We start from the raw sequence: 14741 nt of genomic DNA, 5'->3' as shown, positions 1-14741 counted from the left end.
GTATGAAAAAGGGAAGTGATACATAGCTGACATGTGAATTGTATTGCCTCGCTGCAGAGCTACAGATTTTCTGATGTGCAGCCAGGTCTGTGTCTATCTTCCCTAGTAACTCCTGTTTCACCATAGACATCCTGTCTGCACTTCCCTGTCTCCAGGGAACACAGTAGTTCTCTTGGATTTCAGAGTTTTTTATGCTAATTTGATGTAATGATTTCCTCTGTGAATTCTGGTGCACATGAATGTTATTAGTTGCAAACTTTGTAAATATATTCTTAAAAGTATTTGATTGTAGTCAGCATAAAAGACATCAAGAACTTAGGGGAAATTTTCCATATACAATCAACATAAGAATGATTTTATGATTGTTGAACTAGAGAAAGGCTGAGACACAGGTCTAGGCTCCAGCTTTGCTGCTGGCTCCCTGTCCAACCTTAGCTGTCTTTCTCTACAGAATTATTGCTTTTTTCTTTCCTTCACACTCTCCTGTTTTGTCCTGATTTCTCAGATTAGAAAAGCCTCAACTTTATAATTCTCTTAATGTGCATTTGTAAAGCTTGAATGTGAGAGGACAGTGAGGTGCAGCTGTGTTATTCATGATTACTTTGTCATTCTTATGCTTCACTTGACAAGAAAGACAGTGCTACAGAACACCCAGTTATATACTGGTTTGATTTGGTTTACTTATAGCTCTTCAACAGGCTTAGAATAGCAGGAGTCAGCAGAAGCATGTAAGCAAGAAAAAAGAATCCTTTTTCTGAGGATGTCAGCCTACCTTGTCTGCTACAACAAAAAGATCATACCTTCAAGAGGAAGTAATGTTTGACCACTTGACAAACTTTTATGATGAGATGAGTGGCTTGTTAGGAGGCACGTTGGAGCAGTGGATGTTGCCTACCTAGACTTTAGTAGGGTTTCCGACACTGCCTGGATCTGCAGACAGTGAGGTGGATTGAAAACTGCCTGAAGGGCTGGACCCAGAGGGTGGTGACCAGAGGGACCTAGTTGGAGGCCAATAACTAGTGGTGTCACTAGGGGTGTAAACCAGAGAACAACAGCATTGTTCTCTGGGTTACACCAGCGTATCTTCTTAACATATTCATTAATGATCTGGATGGTGGAGCAGAGTGTACTCTCAGCTTTGCAGATTACACCAAACTGGGAGAAGTGGCTGATAAACCACTTGGTTTTCTGCCGTCCAGGGGAACCTTAACAGGCTGGAGAAACAGGCTGGAGAAACAGGCCAGCAAGAACCTATGAAGTTCAACAAGGAGACGTGCCAAGTACTGCACCTGGGGAAGGACAACCCCAGGTTACCAACATATGTCTGGGACCAGACAGCTGGAAAGCAGTTTGGGAGAAAAAGACCTGGGTATGCTGGTAGACACCAGGTTGAACATGAGCCAGCAGTGGGCCCTCTCAGCAAGGAAACCTGATGTTATCCTGGGCTGCATTAGGCAGAGCACTGTCAGCAGGTCACAGGAGGGCATCCTTTCCCACCACTCAGCCCTGATGAGGCCACACCCGGAGTGCTGACTCCAGTGCTGGGCACCCCCAAACAAGAGAGACATGGAGTTACTGGAGAGAGTCCAACAAGGGGCCACAAAGATGATAAGGGGATGGGAGCATCTCTTCTAGAAGGAAAAGCTGAGAGAGCTGGGACTGCTCAGCCTGGAGAAGGCTCTGAGAGATTTTATCAATATATATAAATACCTTAAGGGAAGGTACAAAGCAGATGGAGCCAGAGTTTTCCCAGGGACTGAAGAGGCAACAGGCACAAATTGAAACACAGGAAATTTTCTCTGAACATTGGGAAACACTTTTTTTTTACTATGAGGGTGATCGAGCACTGACACAGGTTACTGAGGGGTTATGAGGTTTTTATCATGTGGAGATTTTCAACAGTCATCTGGGCATGGTTTTGGGCAACCAGCTCTAGGTGGCCCTCCTGGAGGAGGAGGTTGAACCAAGTGGTCTGTGGAGGTCACTTCAAACCTTTCTGTGACTCTGTGAAAGGCTGTGGAACAGAACAATCTCTGACAATGCTTATATCATCTATCAGCAAAGATTCTGTAACAACAAAGCCAGACAATAGTAGGCAGAACTTTCTTTCAAAAACTAAAAAGGTGGTCACACACTAAGAAAGGGTTAGTGCAGGAATGGTGACATGCTCTTATTCATGAAACTGAAGCTCTGGAAATGGAAGAAACTCTTTGTCACTGCAGTGTTGTTCCCCATAGGACACTCCACCATGGTACACCTCTTCCAAATTTAAATCTCCCGGTTCATATACTTATAAACCATTTCCTACAAATCTATTTTACAGCACAAGTCACAAGGATTTTTTTGCCAGTTTTTGTCTTAATCAATGCACTTTAAACCTGTGAAACCAATAATGTCCTGGTGCTGAGGTTCCAGTGATACACACGGTCATGGAAGCCCAGTCTCAGGGACACCAGTAGCTTTATAGCAACATTCAGTTAAAATCTGATTATTAGGGAGCAGGGTGATGAGATGAGCAGTGTAGATTCCTGCTCCAAAAGGCTGAGGAATCAGGGCTGTGCAGTGCAGAGGGGAGGCATGACAGTCTGGTTTGGGGTGACAGAAGGCAGAGGAAATTATAGCAATGCTTTTGTGCTTCCAATCAGGAGTTCCAAACAGTTTAAAAGGCTATCCAGAGAGACTCTGCCCCCAGTTTTATTATCAAATAATTTTACCTGGCTGCTGGATATTTGAGTTAAATGAGTGCTTCCCACTGATACTCCCACTTACCCCCTGCCAGGAGCTATTGACCTTTCCTAGTCCTATGAATTAAACTACTTAAGAAATGAACTGAATTAGTTATAATATAAGTAGGATATATTCAGCAAATCAGCTCTATGGTCTAGAGCAAAAGATCTGGGGTGGCTGGGCAAGCTGGCCTCCACTTTGGTAACAGTGTTGTAACCATGATTTCTGAACGATGATGAGGCCCTGGAATGTCTCACCATGTTCTCTTCAGGTACAATTCTTTTTGACTGTCTTGAACACTAGAAATATTTTTTCATATATTTACCTAGAAGATTGGACAGACAGTTGAAGATGTATCAAAATTGACAGTATTTTCAGACTTTTCCTCTGGCATTTTGGCATGAAACGAAGTCTATCACTTAAGAAAATTATATTTAAATAACCATTAGAAATCATTTTAGAACAGAATTGCAGTTAAATTTTTTGTATTTACACTTTTAAAAACACAAATTAATTTTTAAAAACTTTTTTAGCATAATAGCCAAGTTTAGTTTTCACTTGAGCTCAGAGATGCAGGTGGATACTGACTACATATCCCCTTTTCAGGGGATAAATCCTCATGTCCTGAAAAGACACTTGTTCTAACCAAAACCATCTGGAAATACTTGCACTTATTTTAACTTCAGTTTTTCCTAGTTATCTAAAAAGATCACACTGTACTTGCTTAAACAAAACATTGAAAAATGCAGGTGTCATCCATTCTATTCCTCCTGTAGCTGAACACTTTGTTGTTTTATAATAAATGGTGACATTAGTTCATATCATGTGATTAAAAAGGATTCATCACACATTAGAGCCCATAATCGCAGCCTATAGTCTCATTTTAACATTTATCACTGGCATATCCTACTTGACCCTGCTTACTGCAGCACTTCTATTATGCTGTCTAAAAGGACAAGAGGACTGAACAGAAACGAAAATGCAGGGGTGAACATTGCTTTCACACTCACAGCTATGTGTTCAGTACTGTTATAGCTCTCAATGAATAGAAGAAATCTGGAGTCTGGCCAACGCTGCTCGATTGAAATCTCCATCTTCCAAAAAAAAAATGTCCTGATGTGTTTAAAATAAAGTGACCAGCTAAACCAGTGAGCAAGAACTTTCTTTCACAGAACTATAGGACACCACTGAAGACAACCTGATTTAATATAGTATCATCTCCATACTTTATGCACTATCACTGTTTAGTAGTGTTTATTTTCTTTCTTGGCACACTAGTAGAGTATGATGAGGATAAATATCAAAAGGTTGAAGGCTTACTGATTAGATCTTTTTGTTTGTAATTTGTAATCTATTTGGTTTGTAATAGGTAATGCAGCATTGATGTACTGCTGCATGTACTGCTTAGGAAAGAAATCAAGATATAATAAAACAAAAATGCACCTTAGGGGGTCAATTTTGTTACAGATGGTATGCTGATAACAACATGAAAATAGTTTTCATGTCTTATATTGAGTGATATGAACAAGTAAACCAGATCTTTCTTGGTTTAGCTCTTTCTTTTTGCTATCTTTCAAGAGATCTGCATATCAAACCAATGTGAAAATAAAAGGTAGCGAGGTGCTGTCTGAAGTTGAGTAAAACAGTTTAGCTAGAGCTGAACCACTGGCAGGTTTGTGCCGGGGGCTCCTGAGGCCAGCGGAGGGACAGGGAGGCTGCTGCTGGCGCTGGAGGGCAGGCAGGGAAGGAGGGTTTCGCCTCCAGCCCACAGGACTGGTACCACAGCCTGTTTGCCTTGGGTTGTGCCAAGAGCTTCCAGATAGAAATACAGTGAGAAAGCCCAAGCTCAAAAGAGATCCCAGCCTGAAGTTTAGCCTGGACATTTCTGCTCCTCTGCTACTTACACTTAGTTATCCTTATTTGTCATGTCCACACTGCTTTACTATGGGCTCTGCCACCAACCTCTCCATGCAATGGGGCTGGCTTGGGGCACTGTGGACATTGTTTTCCCGGTGCCTCAGGGCTGGGGATTTTGTCTTGATTTTTTTTATTTAGCATATTTAGAATAGCCTCATAGTAGCAGGTCTGAATGAAAGCTGATGGCCAAGTACATGGTGTGGCACAGTGGTGAGGCTGCAGACAACCCCTTGCCCTCATACCCTGCTTCTGGGCCCAAACACATCCATCTGCACCTTTCCAAGCTACACCTCTGGTTCAGCCAATTTAACTCATCTTCTGAACCAAATCTTCTCCAGCTTTGCTGAAATCCAGGTGGTTCCCCTTCCTGAGGGAAAAAAAACCCCAATCAATCTGAATCACAGATTCAGTTTCTTCTGTTTGAAGCCCTACTCCACAGCGTGTTCCTCCTCTCTCAGTTGCTTGTGTTTTCTTCTGTGACGCAGAGACAGTCTGTCCTAGTGGCCTCTTTTTCACTTGGCAAAAACAAGGTAGGCTCAGGCTTTCCCCAGATCTCTCACAGCCCTCAAAAAATGTGTACAAACTCCCTTGTGTGAAAAAACCACATGAGACATCCCACAGTCCAAAGTATTTTACATCTCGCATGGGGGACATTGCTCAGGTTTTCAAATTTAAACAAGATCTTCTCTGCTCATTTTGCAGAGACTGGTTATCCTGCCACAGACTTTTTTTTATATTGTTTAACATACTTTTCATTATATCTTCTAAAGTACATTTTTCAGGACTGCCTTATAGAGGATCTCTTTTATTCTTCCTGTGTGGCTGATAATATACTGCCTTTGCATAGTTTTCACAGTCCTGTTGAACCTCAGCTCTCCTCCTACCTGGATCCAGCCCCTTTGGCCAGTCAAATGCTGTCCCATTTGGCTCACACCTGGGAGCATGCATAGGGTAACACATGAATAGGGTCAGGTGTGGGAATCAGCGTGACCATTCCTGCAGCTGTCAGAGGTTCTCTTCCCATGGGAAAGGAACCTGCCCACCAAACCCAGATCCTTTTGCTGGCTACCACAGAGATCTGCTGTTTCTTCCAGAATCCAGCCCCCACTGGTGCTATTTTACCACTGAATCAGCACTTACTCAGCAAAAGTAGTAGTTAAATAGTTAAATGATCATTCCAGCACTCACATAGAGGTAGTTATTGTACTATCTAACCTCCTCATATGCTGTAGCAGCCAGGCCACTAAGGGGAATTCTGTTACTTTGGTTTTCCGGTTTTGATTTTGTTTGCCCGCAGCCATACAGAAAAGCCACAGTGCAGCCAGCGCAGGAAACTCAAGCTCATATGGGCTATTACAACAACATGATGTGGTATGGCTATCATCACAGAAATAATCCTCTAACAAGCCTCCATGATAGTGGTACCGAACAAGTAATATTTCATTAAAAAGGAGTCTATGCAGCAGTGGGGGAAGATGTTGGGAAACTCTTTTAACTTTAGCACAATAGTGTTTGATCCCTATATCCATGGTTAATGCTTATTTTTGTACCATATAGTGCTTAGTACAAATGACAGAGATTAATGTGGCTTTGTGTTAACTCCCTACATCTGTGACTAGTAAGTCTTGTGCCAGTTAGAGCTTCCTTATTTACTTATATCAGTGATTAATATGTACTAGCAGATTACTTGGTTTTGAAAACAAAGATAGTGTGCCAAAGAAAAGAAAAGTGCATCATGACCTGACCACATATTTGAGATACTCTCAAGGAGAAAAGATTTGTTAGAAGATCTGGAACCATGAAAGGGAAATTTAGGGAATGGCATGTTCCCAAACAACTGTCAAAGACCCTCAAAAGACCCCTACTCATATCCAAGTTAAGTCCACAGATATAATTAGCATATATGGATGTATTCAGGAAATGTAATGAATATGTAATAGAAATGTAGAGAATATGTGTTGGTTTCATGAATATAACCTGGTCTGTTAGGCTGCTGGGTGTGCACGTTAGGTGGAGTGATCTCCACGCACCCAGTGGTTTCCAAGTAGACTTGGTCTCCCAACACCTCTCCTTCCATGCTGAGGGATTCAGTGATGAAATCACTGCTGCTTGGTTCAGTCCTCCTCCACTCCAGGCACCTACACACCCTGTGGCTGGGGGTGGTTGCAGGCCTCCTGCAGTGCTCTGCTGCCTCACTTCACTTCTCTCTTTTCTGTCAAATTAGAAAGAAAAGCATGCAGCGTAAAATTCCCGTCACTCTCCAACTGCTTTTTAATCACATATTTTTGTTTGAATATATCTGGTTAACATTGGCTTTGTCTTGCCCTGCTTTATTATAGCACATCCATGTGCCTGGAAACCAGCAGCACTGAAAATAAAATTCAGGAAAGTAAGAGAGTTGAAATTAGATAATTATTTTCCCCCTCAATCTTAAATGAAATTGATTTTTTTCTTGAAATCTTTTGCTTGTTAACTGTACCATGTAATTATTGTATCTCATTTCACTTTAATATGAAACTCTCTGGGACCTGCATTGTCCATGTTCCTGAGTTTTCACAGAGTTAACAAAAATGTGGTTACACCAAGCTTTCATTGTATGTGGTGTCAGTGATGTGCTGTGGGCTTTGTTAGGCACTGGCTGTGCACGTGCCCACGTGACCATCTCAGACATCTCACACAATGGCATAAAAAAGCTCTCGTCTTGTCAGCAACACCAAATTTGTCAAAAAAAGAAAGAAAAAGACTTCAAACAATTGTCTTCTGTTGGAAGAGCATATATTTTACTAAAAGCTCTGATTTATCATTTGTCTTTTAATGCTTTTTTGCCTCAGTGAGAAACATGCAATGGCTGCACTGTGGTCTGCCTTCCCTCATGCATCACCAGCTAATTCAGCTGGCACTGCCAGTGAGATTCTTTTAGAGCACTTGGAACACTGCACAACTGAAAATTATGATGAAAATTACTACGAATTATGGAGTAGCATTATATAAGCTACCTGCCTGCTGACATACATTGTTTCTTCTGTGAAGGTGACAGATGAACTTCTAACCCAAGACGTATGGAAGTAAAACCTGGCAGAGTTTTATATATCTACAGCAGTATACAGTAAACAGGGTTAATTTTATTCCCTTTTACAGGGAAAACACCTGATTTAATTCTTACTGTAACTGAGAAACAGAATCACCATCATATTCCTGCAGATCTATGTACAAAGCTTATGGAAGCCGTTATCACTGCTCTCCTTTCCTACAGCCACCACTGGGTCAGGACATCTTAGCAGCAGGTGATACAGCTTAAAAAGGCTAAAAGACATGTAGCATTTTTGTATTTAAGAAATACCGTTTGGCACTGGGGGAAAATGTAATTATTACACAAAATGCTTAGCTTGAAAATACTATTTTTTGTTGAAAGAAAAATGTTAATTTGTCTCAGGTATGTTACACGTGCTCAGAATTCACCAACAATTGTGATCCCAGTGGGATAAACTGCTTAGAATCATAGAATCATGGAATTGTTTGGTTGTTCAGAGCCCCACCTAACGGATGAATCTTTTCAGCAATGAGCTATCTACCACCTCTCTGGGTAACCTGCTTGTGTTCCACCACCCTTATTGTAAAAAATGTCTTCATATCCAGTCTGAATCGACTCTCTCTTAAATTAAAAACATTACCTTTGTCCTACCACTACAGGACCTGCTAAAAAAATTTGTTCCCATCTTTCCAATAAGCCCCCTCAAGCTCTCCTTAAGAGCCTGAACAACCTCAGCTCTCTACGTCTTTCCTCACAGGACAAGTGGTCCAGCTCTGAGCATCTTCGTAGCTCTCTGGACTTGCTTCAACAGGTCCATGCCTTTCCTGTGCTGAGGACCCCAGACCTGGATGCAAACCCAGTTGCTTGTGGGCTGAAAATGATTCATGAAAAGATTGGCTTTCTGTGCCTGATCTCCTTGCTGTACCTAAATAAGGTTTTTCTCAGAAGTTGAAATATTGTCTTGATGAAAACATTTGGTTTTCTTGAGTTGGACCCAATTACTAGGTACCTTGCTGGGCACCCTGGGTTAAGTCCTTCCTTTGACCCTGGCAATTCTTCACCTTTCTTAACCAGATGGAGAAACCACAGGACCTTTTACAGACTTGCTATAGTCACGGTCTCACTCCCGTGTTGGTTACCTTCCTGAAGCCGGAAGTTTGGATCTAATGATTCCTCTAGCAACAGTTCAGCAGCGATTGTCATGAACTAGAAACAATGGGCTATAAATGCTCATTTCAAAACCTTTTCAAAGAAAAAGCAATCCCAGCCCTTAAAGGCTTCCTAGAACTCTCCCTGGTACCTGTGTTTTCTGTAAGATACAGTTTGGGAAGCTGAATGATGATTCCTGCTGGGAAGTTGAGAATCACACAAAAACAGGTTGTAGCAGAGCTTCCAGAGCTGCATTCAAATGAGCCAGCTTATGTCAAATACCCTATCCCTACCATGCACTCCTAGGGTCTGGCAGGAACACCAGTTAGGGGAGCTGGCAGGGTTCTGCCAGAGGCATGACGATCAGGAGTTCTCAGGCATGGCTGGTGCAGCTGCCACTGCTTCACTCTTTGCAACTGAGACATTTTCCAGCAGGATATCGGAATTACTCTCTTAGTGAGAAGGAACAGGAGCAGCCAAACACCAGAGCAAACAAAGTGGGCTGGCAAGGTGTTTCCCAGGACAGGCACATCTGGAGGCAGCAGCAGCAGCACAGCACCTCAGCCCCCAGCCTCCTCCACCAGACCAAAAGCAGCCCCCATTGGTGCATCTCTAGTACATGGTGGCAGTGAGGATGACAATGGCACTAAGAAATCTTTTTCCTCCTGGTAATTTTCATCTCAGAAGATGACAGCAGCAAGACACAACTCCCCTTTAACTCGGGAACCTCCTTCACTATACTGGTAACAACTATACCTTTGGGAAGGCAGAGCACAGGACAACTCATAGATGATCTTGTTTCCCTGAGGCTCTTTTTGCTCACCTGCAGAAATCTGTCCCAAGATGCTGCTGAAGGAGTAGAAGAAGGTAGAATACTTGCTTAAAACAAACAAACAAGGGAGAAGTGTCACTTTCTTGCATTTAAAAAGAGAAACTATACATTATTTCTGTGATGGCTCTCCCGATGCAAAAATACATCCACCCTTACACAGAAGACTTAGCAGTGTTCCTCCTCTCAGAGATCCCATCCCAATGGATTACTGCACAGTAACAAAACACTGTGGAGGGGACATTGCTCTTCTTGTTGATTTTTATTTCTTTTGCTCAACAGTTTGTTCTAACATCCCTTGCTATTTACTTCCTCTCTATTGAACTCAAACAGTCCAAATCATTCAGCCTTTCTTCCAGAAAATCCCTTTCACGCCTTTGCTGTGCTCAGGTCCTTAGTAAGTTCAGTAGCTGCAGCACTAAATCTGGCCCCTTGTTAAACTGACTGCAGAGCCACCAAGGAATTTCAGAACCACAGAATATTCTGAGTTGGAAGGGACCCACAAGGATCATCGAGTCCAGCTCTTAAGTGAATGGCCCATACAGCGATCAAACACATGACCTCAGCATTATTAGCACCATTCTCTAACAAACTGAGCTAATCCCTGGTATTTCACAGGATTCTCTCCTATTCTGGTACTGAAACGTAACCCACCAATGGCCTGTGGTTCTGGAGATTTAGTTGATGTGAGGAGTTACTGAACCTCCTCCTCTCCTCATTTGTGGGATTCTCTAGTTGAAGCTGGAGAAGAAACCACCTCGTATCTTGACGAGACACCAATGATATAGATCAGAAAGCCCTCCCTTGAGGGTGAACACTCTTTTTTAAAAATATGCCAAAATACATGTTGGACACCACCTGTGGGGATGAAGTGGGATTTTATTATAAGAAATACTTCCTGCCTGAAGGACCTCAGAGATGTCTGCTTCCATAGGAGCTGTCCAAGATACAGGAACATATATATGAACAAGTCTGTCCATTGCTAAAGGAGCCTGGGCTTCTATCCTCCAACCAACCTGAACTGAATGGACACACTGGTAGGGAATTCAAAGGCCTTTTCAGTTCCCTCAGCTCACATTAGGGCCAAAGACTGCTCTTCCTCCTGTTCTCTTACAAACTTGTCTTTTCTTATTTATTATGTTTTACAACTTTCACCTTTAATCCCTGTTGGTCACTGATACAGAATTCATCAGGGGGGAAAAAAGGAACAAAAAAAAGCTTTATTTCTTAAGTTAATAGAAATCAGATTATAAATCTTCCTGTATTTATTCTTTTGATTACCACAATAGAGTTGTTACATACTAGTGTGGATGTCACATCTGGAGCTGGAGAAAAGACAAATAGAAAATATTTTAAGATATAATGAGGAGAAGAGATTTTTGGAATTAGTTTTTTTCCACAGGTACTGAGGTTGATGATTTTGCAATGATGGTGGGCCCCTTCCTTTCCCTTAGTGACACAGCTTTATCCTGAGCTGAAAAGCTCTCTCTTCACTTCCAAGTAGGGTATTTAAAAAATAAAGATTAATTAAAGACTAGAAATGCAAATACTACACATATTGCCTTGTATAATGCATGCTGAAAGCAGAAATAACCTTCATGACTGGAAGTAATCTTCGTGACTTACTCAGCTAACATACTAAGAAATAAAACAATTTTCCATATTTTAAACTGGCAAAGCACCTTCAGTGTTTTGGCGCAAATGAAATGTCAGCAGTTTAAATTACACAGATGACAGGGATGTTCCCATTCCTTTGCCTGACAGGACACAGAGGTTTCAAATTTCATGAACCAGAATTTAGTAGAAAACCAGAATAGAGTAGGTACTTGCAAGTACCTAGGCACATTATACATGACACAACCCACTCATGCTTTGAACACTTCCCTCTTCTGTGACTGTGAATCAGGAACAATTATTTCAGTAAACAAATAATCAAATACATAAATAAAGGAGGAAGATGCTAATAAACCTAACTCTCCTTGTACTGGGCAGGCGACCCATCCTTGAGGAGCTCTTCTGAGAGAAACCAAAGCAGCCTGCTCTCCTGCTTGGGAAGACCTAGCCACCAAAACCTTTTTTTTTTTAATATACAAACTGAAACCCAGGAACGGTCATAACTCAAAGAAGGAGCTGGTTTAATGTTACGTTTTGTTCTTTCCAGACCTCTCAAGTCCAAACTACCTTCTCTCCTGCTTGGCATCCATGGGCTTTGCCTTCCAAAGCCTTCACCTCCTGCACAGTTGTAGGCACCCAGTGACAGAGGGACACGCATTTTCAGTATCTGCACTTCCATCAAGCTCACACCCATTTGGACTGAGGCAGGTAATATACAGGAAAGATTTAAACCTGGACAACAATTCTAGGAAGCTTTCAGCTCTCACGTCAGGAAGGAAAGCAGCAACTTTGTTGCTGCCTTGATACTGTCCCCTGCCCCAAGGCAGGGTGGCAGCCAGGAATGGCCTTCACCAAGCACCACACGCCACCTCTGGGAAACGCCACATTTCAGAGAAATCAAAACTCAGATCATGTTCACGTCTCATTCATACTCACATTCCTGGAATTTGAAAAAGGAGTTGAGTAAGAAATAAAAGTTGAGCTTGATCTTCTATTTTCTTTTTCTATTTGTTTTTTGTGAACATCTGCAGGAATTGCTCTGCTCAGAAGTGTTTCCAGGACTGGCACTGACACTGGTTTGCCTGGGTAAAACCATGCTTCATGAGGGGAGCTGCAGAGTCTGGGCACTCATGTCATAGCTTTTCCTAGCTATGACAAACAAGAGGGCTACTCCATGGCTCCTTGACAGCAGTCACATCTCATACCCTCCTGCCAGCAAAAGAGGAAATGGCTGATGGTGTCCTTGAAGGATTTTTCCAAGAACTCTGGTATCTTCAGAGATTTTCTTCTTTCATTTCACACACCAAAAAAACCCAAACCAAAACAAAACCAACCACAAATAAAGGGGGGGAAAAAAGCACACTGGAGATGGAAAAACATTTCATGAAACAATCAGTACAAATGCTGCAATACCTCACTAGTACCTGGGACACAATACAGAGAGTTAACTGCATCCTTCCTGACTCGAATTATGCACTTGCCAATGTGCCATGCATGACTGCTGTATAGTAGCTTTTTGCCATAAAGATAACCAGTTCTTGGGTGAGGAAACAATTTTCTAGATATATGTATTTGGAAATACCAACACACCAATTTCCTGAAAATAAAACTAGCCAGACTAAACCATTTTAAATACATACCTCTTTTCCACATCCACCATGCATACAGAAATGCTGGGTGAAAAGCTTTGAGCCAGGCTATGTGGGAAGTTTTAATAGGTGTCAGAAGCTCAGAAGGCCTCATCAGAAAGTACATATTAAACCTGCAGCTTTTAAACTCTGGTAGTTGTTCAAAGTGGACACAGTCAACCTTTTCTGTCCTGTTTCCCTGTGCATTTGCTCACTTCTCTTGCCACTAGCCTGTCTAGTGACCATCACATACCTCTCCCCCTGCATCCCAATGCACTTACTACAACTAGCGTCCCACTCAAATCCTTTTTGGTATTTTGCCTGAGAGAACTGAGCGGAGAACGTGGCTGGAGAGTGCTGACAGTAGTCACACATTTTCCATCATAAACCAACAGCAGGGAACTCTGAAGTGACTGGGAGCTCCCTGAGAGCAAAGCAAAGAGCACAAGAGACCCCCCCAGCATGGCGCAGGCCCTATCCCTGCGAGCAGCAGAGCGGGAGCACTGCCCACCAGTGCCCACAGATGGCTGGGGCGCTCCCAAGGCCGGGCTGCTTGCCAGGGGCTGCCAGCTCCAGCCGGAGCAGCGCGACGAGCAGGCACCGATCCCCGCGTCACTCTGTGCCTCCGGGAGAGGCCCGCGGGTCAGAGATGCTCCTCAGCATCACAGACACAAACACCAGCCTGAGCTTCAATGCGAGTGCCCCATCACATGCTGGTCCCAAGGGCTTGGTCTGTGCGCTGAGGCTTTTGCGTTTCAACACTTCAAATTCAAAGCTGCCAGAGGAAAGATTTATTTCTCACTTGGGAAATGGGAAATTGCCACATATAACTGAGCCCCTGGGGACAGCAGGCCACACTCACAACCCTCACGAGACACACAAACCCTATGGTTTAGTTCTAACCCCAAACAAAGGCTAGCTCAAACTTCCAATGCTTCCAAAACTTCATTAACCTTTGGTGTTATAATCCAGAGACTTGTTTCACCTATGACGACCAAACACCCTCTTACATCTCAGTAACTTAAGCTCCCATTCCACTTACTCTGCAACATACCCAGTCCTGCACATAACGTGCATTATATAATGCACAACGTGAGTGCAACAAACTGAACAGTGGATACTTTAAAAAATGGAAATTAAAATATCTAACTGCTGTTCCTAACAGTAACAGACAAAAATGGGAAAGTGTAACAGAAAAAAACCCTCCTATATAATAAAAAAGGTCAGCAAAAATGGGTATGGGATGAGTTCCTACCACCACTCATGCCTTTTTCTCTTCCATCTCACACACCACCTCCTTGTGGGACTGCAAGGTTTATGGACCACCTCTTCTGTTTTCCCCACCTATTTATACAGCCTCTCATGGGACAGTCATAGATACTAAGAAAACAAATTTTGCTGCACTGTAGCATCCCAGTGTGAGTACTTTAAAGGTAATTAATATTGCACACAGTGAAATTATTTCACAACCACAACCTCTTGTTCAATAAAAATCAACTGTCATAATTTATGCTTAGTTCCCTAATTAAAAAAAGCTGCATTATTCTCATTGACTGAACACAGTCAGAGATAAAAAAGATGACTAACAAAGTAAATTTGTTTTCTGCACTGCATGAATTTTTCACTGTTTCTCACACTATATTTTCTATGTAATTTTCTTAGTGCTGCTGTCTAACTTTCTTAGTGTCTTAAGGCTACTACTTCAGCTGGGAATTGTTCAAAACTTGATCCGACAGTAAGGAGATGCAGAGCACATGTTGGCATGACTGGAGAAGTTAGGAAAACCCCGCCAGGACTGGAGTGCAGGGCTGTGTGTGGAGAGAGTGGTGCAGTCCCCACATTACAT

Source organism: Corvus hawaiiensis, chromosome 2 (genome assembly GCF_020740725.1).
Source record: "Corvus hawaiiensis isolate bCorHaw1 chromosome 2, bCorHaw1.pri.cur, whole genome shotgun sequence".
NCBI lineage: Eukaryota > Metazoa > Chordata > Aves > Passeriformes > Corvidae > Corvus > Corvus hawaiiensis.
Note: the sequence above shows the minus strand (reverse complement) of the source record.